Here is a 10227-nt window from a genome sequence, read left to right as displayed (position 1 = left end):
AGGTTTAGGATATTTATATTGCTGTCCAGGACCCGGGCCGGAACCAGAGAGTGAACAAGGGAACCATCATCATCACGACATGTGTACTTGTCAGCTTGTACATGTGGGTGCAGCTCACTGCATAGCATAGTATACATACAAGGCACATTGATTACAAATATATTGTGGACAAGTATTGACATACAAAATAGGCGAATGTTCTCACAAGAGGTTATCACCAGAACGGCACCTGACCGGTGAAGTGAAAGTGAAACCACAGACTAAAAACTGAAACATTATGTTATTGACCACGAATAATGTTTTACGTATTGCTTTTTTTTCTATTTCAGGTGTGGGAATATAATATTAGAATAACACACATACCTCAAACAGATCGTTTAATTCATGTTGTGTGAAATCGATGCTTAACAACATTTCTATCGACAGCATTCTAGTGTTTACCAATGGCGAATAGACGGTACGAGTTATCGGCCTTGATATTGTATGACACCCGGTGAGGGCACTGAAATCGGTAACATATTTTCCCGCCACTGGGAGTCGGCGGTCCCTTTACTTTAGGTCTCTGGTTTAACACTCTCTTTATCACTCTGTTTACTAGCTACTCTATGAATACTATGTATATGACTTTCTATATACTCTGTATTATATGATATCTCTGTGTACTCTGCATATCACTATGTACTCTGTATTATGTGATGCCTGTGTACTCTAGATCTGCATACCACTCTTTATATACTCTGTATACTATAACCCTCTACCCGTTCAAAGTAGGACCTCATAGTAGTATACTTTATACTACTAGTTTTGTTTGGTAATATTCATCAGTTTGGTAATATGTAATATCAAAGTATTACTTTCTTCACAAAAAAATGTACGTATTAAACGTGTTGCAACGTTTCAAGACCAACTGGTCCCTATGTCAAGCTATGACAACCGGAAGATACAATACAGAAAATCAACACCACACGTACATACATGTTGTTGATAACTATATCTACCAGCGTTTAAAAACAAATGTTTAAATAAGTATAAATGTCGTGTGACAGTTACATTTGTGTGACAATAGACGAAGAAACGGACGAAATGATTACAAAATACACGAAACTGAACCAAAGTGTAAACAAATACACGTGTTTACATTGCAAATGCTCTAGATTATGCAAATCTATAAAGTAGAATTCAAGGAAGATACTTATGCAAGTTTGTAAGAAAGTATCAAGAAATGATAGAAGAATTCAAACCGGATAATACATCACCTCTCAATCGTCCTGCTGGACAGCGCCGCAAAATATATTACCATACCGCAAGTTTATTACTCGTATGACCCGTGTGTTCTTCAGTGAGTTTCCTGACTAACAAGCTGATGTTTAATAATATTTTCATTTATAAAAAGAACAATGTTTAAAGAATACATAACAATGTCCGAAAGATAAGAAAGTAGACTTCAATTCTTTATATTCAAAATGAACAAAGTTCAAAGTAGAACGATCTAGTGTATATTTTTGTATCACAATTTAAAAGCAATGTAGTCTTTCCTACCTTTTTTGGAGGCGACCTTCAATTTACAGTTTCCCCTCCGATTTGACCAAACATCGTCTATATAACGATGTTATTGTCAATCTACTGCAGTGAAACAAATAATAAACACAATAAAAGGATTCGACAACAAGTACAGAATACTTAAATACCTAAGATGTTATCTAAACATATTTTTCTGCCGTCCAAATTAAATAACTGGTTTATGAAAAAGTTATTAACAGGTCATACAGTTTTTTTATCAGTATATATAATGTATAAGAACACGATGGATGAAAAAAAGGACAAATATAGCGGTTCCGAAGACAATTCCAAAACCGGAAGCACACCATGGATGTCGCGCAGATTTGGTCGATGATACCGCAAGTTTGGCCAATGGCTGGAAAATCTGACGTTGCATGCTTTATGACGTGATAATTATGCTGATTACAACGCCTGCTTGTCCGCACAAATTTACAGAAGCCACTTGTGTAGATGTTATCCTTACAAACTGCCCTTCTCTCTGTTTTAAACCTGTGGGTTTTAACTGTAGTCTAAGCGACTGACACATTTTTATTGGAAAGGTACAGCACCTAGCCTGTCTAAGGGTAAAAGTAAATTTCGTAGTTTTAAAAACTTTGAACAAGATGCTTTTAACTCTGATTTATCAGAGGATACAGATGATATTTATTGGACACATGAGAAACTTATGAAAGAAGTGAATGATGTACATTGCCATGTCAGGAAAAAAGCAAGAATAAATCTTCGGATGGCTGCTTTAAGGAAAGCTATGTTGCGTAACAGATCATATACAATATCCATCTGGTTAGTTTACAGATAGCAAAGAAATCTTGTAGAAAACATCGTAGACAGTATGTAAGGCTATATTATAATGAACGTTGTAGTGGTGGCCCAGCTTCAACAGACTTTTGCCATTTTAACCATTTTTATCAAATAAATGTATTAGTGACCAGATTTTTTTAGAGGAAAATGACTGCATTTTGTCAAAGCATAATGCAGTTTGTGATGTGTTAACCAGTTTTTCTCAAATGTTCAAATGATATTGGAAAAGGTCTTGAGGCTGTTTCAACTTTTACAGAACACCCCAGTATTGTAAATATTCCTTAATACCTCTACTTGCCCAGACAAAGAAAAAAAGATCCTTTTATTTTTAAAACACGATAAAGAGGAAGATTTGAAAAGGCTTTTCTCGTTGCTAGATGTGAAAAAGCAACAGTTTTGACGGTATATCAGCAAACTCCGTTTATTACTTCCCTTTTTAATCACTGTGCTACTGAGTCTGAATTCCCAGATGTTTTGAAGAAGGCCCAGATCTTACCTTTTTTTAAGAAAAGCAATCCAATGGATAAGGACATTTCTAGACCAGTAAGCATTTTACCATCACTGTCTAAAATTTCGGAAAGAATTATTCATGATTAGCTCAGTGATTATTTAAACCAATTTTTAATCCCTTTATAACAGTTTTTAGGAGTGGTTACGGGTGTCAGACTGTCCTGCTGTGTGCACTTGAGGACTGGAGGCGGACCTTGGACAGTCATCATTTTGTTGGAGCGATTCGGATGGACTTGTCCAAAGCCTTTGACTGCATTCCTCATAATCTGCTGCTTGAGAAGTTGCGAGCTTACGGGCTAGGTGCACGTGAGTCAACAATAAAGGTAACGTAGGTAACTAAGGGTGTACATCTTGTCAACTTTCACCTTTTGCTATTTTTAGCATATAATACGTATTTTTCACTGTCATGGTGTTTTAACCCTTAATTAGAAATTATTTTGTGACATACAAGTTTTCAGTACTAAATATAGTTTTATGAATTAAAATTATCGTCTTATCATCAGTTTCCGCGCATTATATATTCCATGCAGCCATTTTATCAAGCTATATCTCGTAACTACGTGACCTGCTGGACACAACACAAGGATATTTAGACGTTTGGCCATCGTCTGTAAACTGACACAAAAATTACCGGAAAACATAAGAAATAATCAATGATTAAAAAAACACGCATAAATATGCAGTTTTGCTTAATGCACTTTTTATCTTGCTCAAAATGAGCATATACCTGAAAAAACAGTGATATATTTCATTCATGAACCGGACTTTTTTGAAGCCTGTCTGACAAACGGACGAAAATGTCGTATGCAAATGAGGCCACATCTCCTCGACGATTTTTTCCACTTACGAAGAGCCAAGGAGACATTCTTCTATCAATAAACACTGTTTGCATTGAAACGTGAACCTTGTACTGCAATGCAATTCCAATTTTCACCAATTTTAAAAAGAATGAAATAAGAAATAACTCGCCATCAAACAAAACTGATATAAGACTGCACAAAAAAATACAATAACAGATTCTATCATAACTAAATAAGTAAAGTAAACAAATTTAGTGGTTAAACTACATGTATTCGTTCGTTAACATATTGAAAACAAACCCATTGAAAAATCAATGAAAAATGTTAAATTCTTAAAAATCTGATAATAAATTTGATAAAAAGATATTTTTTATACCAAACTAAGCTTTTGCTCTGGTTCCGGCAGGCCACTATGGGGAATTTCCTTTTAGTGTATTCGAGTTATCTTTCTTTGAACACTTAATCAAAATAGACACACGGAAACATATGACGGCCGACGGGAGAAATTTGTTAAAAAAATGTTTGTTCTGGGTTATTTAAAATACTGTTATATGTTACATTTTTTTGTTTGTTTCTATTAGTAGATTGTGAACATGTTTATGACAGTCATCCGTAATTTCAACATTTTTCTGCCGATATGAGTACGAAATCGCGGCTGCTTCTTAAGTACGCGGAAACAGGTAACACGAGGCGTCTAATCATCAGTTTCCGCGCGTTATATAATTCCGCGCAGTCATTTTATCAAGCTATTTATCGTAACTACGTGACCTGCTGGACACAACACAAGGATATTTTAGACGTTTGGCCATCGTCTGTAAACTGACACAAAAATACCGCAAGTTCGACCGGAAAACATAAGAATTAAACACTGATTAAAAAACACGCATAAATATGCAGTTTTGCTTAATGCATTTTTTATCTTGCTCAAAATGAACCAATACCTGAAAAACGGTGATATGTTTCGTACGAAAATGTCGTATGAAAATGAGGCCACATATCCTCGCCGATTTTTTCCACTTCCGAAGAGCCAAGGAGACATTCTTATATCGATAAACAGTGTTTTCAATGAAACGTTAACCTTGAAATGCGATGAACTTCTAATTTTCACCAATTTCAAACAGAACAAAATTAGAAATAACTTACCATCAACCAAAACCGATATAAGACTGCAGAAAAAAATAACTGATTCTAAGCTTATGTTATAACTACTGTAAATAAATATAATAAATAAATTCATAAAATTACATGAATTCGTTCAATTTGACATCTTGAAAAAAAATTTTAAAAATGAGAAATTAAAAAAAAATGATAATTAATTTTACGATGCATTTGTTCTTGCTGGTCACTGTAGAGAATTTCTTTTAATGTATTCGAGTTATCTTTCTTTGAACACTTAATCAAAATAGACACACGGAAACATATGACGGCTACTTCCGACGGGAGAAATTTGTTAAAAATTGTTTGTGGTTTTTTTTTAAAGACAGTTTTATGTTGCTAGTTTTTTTTTCCTTTAGTAGATTGTATACATGTTTATGACAGTCTTCCGTAATTTCAACAGTTTTCTGCCGATATAGGTACGAAATCGCGGATGCTTCTTAAGTGCGCGGAAACCGGTAACACGAGGATACAAAATCTTGTGACTTTGACTTTAAACATATTTTATTAACCAGAATGGGAAAATAGGATTTGGCACAAGTTATTACAACTTATGAAGCCATATCCTTACAACAATAATTCAAAAGAACAGATGATGATATAGACTGTCAATTACAATTCATAGTAGTATGAAGCGATTTTTAAAGTAACACATACACATACAAACAAACAAAAACAAAAACATATTTTAAAGTCAAGTTCATAATCAAAACATGATCTAATAAAAGTTTGCACTTGTTTGAATATATCACAATTTGTATCCAAAGCCAGATTTTCATTTCCAAACAGTAATAATCTCAACGTTAAATGTACATTTAAATGATTTATATGATCAAAAAGTACAGTACGAGCATTTGTATAAGGTTGACATTCAAAGAAGAAGTGATAGGCATTTTCTCAATGGTAGCCACAATTTAAACAATTTGAGTCTTGGACCAAGTTTGCACGGTAAAGATCATGTTTGAGAGGACTGCATTCGTGTCTTAGTCTGGTATGAAGAATGTTTAGTTTTCTGTCACCACGTAGGTAATGAGGGGGTACTGTATATGGTATGTTAGAGACCAGAGCTAATTTGAAAGATGAGAAAGACATGGATCTAATATTATAGTCTAGAGTATTCCACATTTTTAATGATTAGAAGGCAAGAAAGATAAACTAGTAGTAGAGAGTCTGAAATTGGGAATTTTGTAGTTATCATTATTTCTAAGAGCATGTCGGGTTTCTCCTACTTTAGTGGGAAGTAGATTTGTTTGGTAGTTTGGGGTTTGATGCCTATCTATTTTGTAGATTAACTGAAGTTTTCGTCTTCTTCTTCTTCTTCTATCCGAAAGTAATTCAAGACCAGTTTCTGTATATAATGATTCATTTCTGGCATATGACGGTAAACCTGTAATTATTCTAGCTACTTCACGTTGAGCCCTCTCTAACTTTTCAGAATCGACCAGAGTTCAACCATCCCAAACCTCACATGCATATTCTAAAACTGTTAATATATAAGTTTTGTAAATTCTTAAGAGAGCATCCCGCTTCAACATATATTTGAGTTTTCGCAAAAAAAAAAAAAATTCATTACCGATTTATTGATTTCACTAACATGATCTGACCATTTTGCATCTGAATTGAATGTAACTCCAATGTGTCTATGCATACTGTTAAAATTCAAAATATTTCCATCAAAAATCAGTTCAAGATCTTCATCTATATCATTTGAAATTGATATGAAAATAACTTCCGTCTTATTTGGATTGAAAGTAACAAGCCAAGTGATAGCCCACCTATTCAAAGCTTCCAGGTCCCTATTCAAAACTGTTTGTATATCTAGACAAGAAGATGAAGAGCTTTTTAAAGACGCATCATCAGCAAAAAGACGTGTTGTAGATTCTAGTACTTCGGCGATATCATTTATATAAATTAAGAAAAACAATGGTCCAAGAATTGAACCCTGAGGAACTCCAGCACATATCAAACCAGCATCAGAAGAAGAATTATTTATAAACACTTTCTGTTGTCTGTTGCTTAAGTAGTTTTCGATCCAAGAAAGGAAATTTCCTGAGATACCATATGATTTTAACTTGACTAATAAACCATTATGCCAGACTCTGTCAAAAGCTTTTGAGATGTCACAGAAAACTAAACAAGTATGCTTCTATTCTGCTAGATCAAGATAAATATTATGATATAATTCGATTAATTGATACACAGCTGAGTGGCCAGGCATAAATCCTGATTTGTACTGATAAAATAGAGAATTTTCAAAAAATAATTATGCAATTACTTAAAGACAACCCTTTCAAATGTTTTACCAACCGTAGACAAAAGAGAAATCGGTCTATATATAGAAGGAGAATGCCTATCACCCTTCTTAAAAAGCGGTATGACTTTAGCAAATTTCCAAATATCAGGATAAATACATGTAGATAACGATAAGTTAAAAAGAAGTTCAAGTGGTTTACATACAGTTTTTGCAGTGTACTTCAACATATGGTGGCTGATTTCATCCATGCCCGACGCTTTGCCAGTTTTAAATTCAACAAGACATCACATATTTCATTGTAGTTAATTATAGGAGATTCAAATGAACTGTCCGTTTTCGGTTCTAAAATAGGAATATCAGTATTGTTATCATCTATGTTAGTGATACTGCAAAAATAATTATTCAATAAATTTGATTTGTCCTTATCGTCAACTAATAAACGTCCCGATGTTGAATCAACTAAAGTAGGAATAGACTGCGATGTCCCTGAATTTCCCATCAATCTCTTGATCAGTCGCCAATAAATTCTAGGATCAGATGAGTAATAAAAATCAATAAGATTTCCAACATTTTCATAGAAGGATTTTCTAGCATGCTTTTTCATTTTATTAACTTTGTTTCGCTGTTTTTTGAATTTAGATATATCCCGTGGATGCTTAGAATGTTTGTCTGTTTTTCGTAATCTATCGCGTAGTCTCATTTTTTTCTCTCAGGTCTGAATTCATCCATGGCTTATCGTTAGGTCTTATAGTAACTTCTTTTTCTTTCAGTAAAGCGTTCGCTAGCCGAATCAACAGAGTTACATGTAGCAAAAAGAGTATTCCAGTCATATTCTTTGATAAGGTGATTAAATAATACATAGTCACCTCTTTTATGTAACCAAATTTTTCGTTTGTAGACGGGTTTAATAAATAACGGGACAGAAATATATGCGACACAATCTTCGTGGTCAGTAAAGGAGTTTTCGGTAGCTATGACGTAGGAGTCGGTGTAATACAAAGATTCTGGCACTAACATTGGTGGGACCTATTCGTGTAGGTTCATTTATAACATTTGTAAAATTAAAAGTATCAATAATGTCAGCAAAAGCATGATTCTGGGACATGGTTAGCATGTCAACATTGAGGTCTCCTATCAAAATAATATTTCTCGATAATTCTACAGCATCGTTTATTGAAGCCCGAAGATTATCCCAAAATTGATTATTGTGATAAGCAGAACGGTATGCTGTCCTGATTATTAGACATTTGTCAGGAAGAAATACCTGAAACCATAATACTTCGGTGTCGGGGCCTTCGAGGTCAACCAGCCTACTTACTTTTAAAGCCTCATTTACATATACTAAAATACCCCCGCCCGCAAAATTTCTATCGAGTCTAAAAGGAGAGTGTAAGCCTTCTATCAATAACTCACCTATGGGGACCTCAACATCAAGATGCGTTTCGGTGAGACAAATTATATCATATTCACCTGCAATGTTTTCTATGTATTCAATTTTATTCCTTGCACTCCTAATATTTAAATGAAAAATAGAAAGCTCGCCATCCACGGGACCAGGATTTGACTCAACATCCATGTGCGATAATCATTCAATAAGTTTACAAATTTTGCTATGTTGTTTTTTAAAACTATGCATAAATAGGCAAGCAAAGTGAAATGTAATAAGAAAAAATAGAAACGGTACATTTTATATCCGTATGCTTTGGCATAGAAAGTTCCGATTGCCACCCTGTGTGACCTATAATCATTACCCATTGTCAAAAATCAAGCATTTGTGTACAAATCTATCAGGGTGGCAAATCAGAGTTATTACAATGTAGTGTGCATAGATCCAGTGGTAGAAAATGAATAATACGTGAAAAACGATACAAAACATATACACAAATAAAATGATTAATATATCTTTTTGGTGCAACATGATATATAATATAACTGACCGTGGGGTAACTATGGTCAGAAACGTAGTTTTATATTAACGTAAGAGCCGGGATATATCATGTTTAGACATGACAACAGGTGGCGCTGTACAAAACGCACTGTACTCTAACAGACGCTCTCAACAACTACAGTGACCGGGTAACAGCTTCAGGTAAGAGCTTTTTATATATATATTTAAAAAAAAAAAAAAAAAAAAAACCCAGGGAATTTATATCTTTCGAATACACAGACTATATATTTTTTTTATATAAAACATCAGAATTTGTTTCACACGAGTTTAGGAGTACTGATAGGAAGTAGCGAGAAACATCCCACATAACAACCCATACAATACCCCGGCTCGTCTATTTTAAAATAAGTACAGTAAATGTTTTATTGTAACCTGCAAACAAACGTGCACCAGGGACGTATAGTGAAGGGGATTAGCAACTCCCTCTTTGCCTTTCCAATTTTATGACACGTCAATCTAGACTTACCTCCCCCTGATTCAGGAGTAGATAGCGAGCGCCACCTATCTCAATTTTGACAAACCAAGATGGCGTCGATACCGCTTCGTTAGATTAGTTGGCGTGAAAACAAACCAATCGCGATAAGTGTTCTTACGTCTTTTGTTTATCCAATTGTTATACGCTGATTGTATTACTTATAATTGATAAAATCTGTGGTATCATATTAATTGATGTCTCGTTTTTGGGGTATATTTTTCAATTTTTAAACGCGATGTAACGCGTGGTTCAGAGTATTGTGGTGGGCGTCGATAGACAAAAAAGCGGGATAAAAAAAACCACCACATGTATGTGAACCACCTCACTCCAAAAGTATTTGACCGATCTTTTTTAAATTAGCAGCAATAGAAAGCTGAATACTTTTTATAACGACCCAACCTATTTCAATTGCAAATAATATAATTTTACTTGTGTTATTTTTGTGTCAAAAAGAGTAAATATCAGCATTATTTTTCACTGGAACGTAAATCATTATTGCGAAAGTAGTTGGTGACTGCTCACTGTTTTGATTAAATTTTATAAACTATCGTTTATATTTTTTAAAACAATTAATATCAATAAACAGCTGAGTAATTTCTATGTTAAGTAGGCCTGATTTGATTTGCATTACTTGGAACTATAGCGATGTCACAGATGAAATTACTCGTCTGGTAACGAAGGACACGTGTTGTTGAAAACCGTAAACAAAAATGCGGGATAAAAAAAA

General features: G+C 34.1%; 1 protein-coding gene across 1 annotated transcript in view; it reads left to right on the top strand.

Annotated features, from left to right (window-relative positions):
- The first annotated feature begins 3168 nt into the window (after positions 1-3168).
- LOC110442656 (synaptobrevin homolog YKT6-like) overlaps positions 3169-10227 on the top strand; it is a 105748-nt gene continuing 98689 nt past the window's right edge. The window contains exon 1 of the mRNA XM_021486362.1: positions 3169-3191. The gene's annotated coding sequence lies outside the window, so the exon portion shown is untranslated. The remainder of the gene's footprint in view (positions 3192-10227) is intronic.

The sequence above is a fragment of the Mizuhopecten yessoensis genome, unplaced genomic scaffold, assembly GCF_002113885.1.
Source record: "Mizuhopecten yessoensis strain PY_sf001 unplaced genomic scaffold, ASM211388v2 scaffold716287, whole genome shotgun sequence".
NCBI lineage: Eukaryota > Metazoa > Mollusca > Bivalvia > Pectinida > Pectinidae > Mizuhopecten > Mizuhopecten yessoensis.
This window is presented reverse-complemented; position numbering and strand designations above follow the sequence as displayed.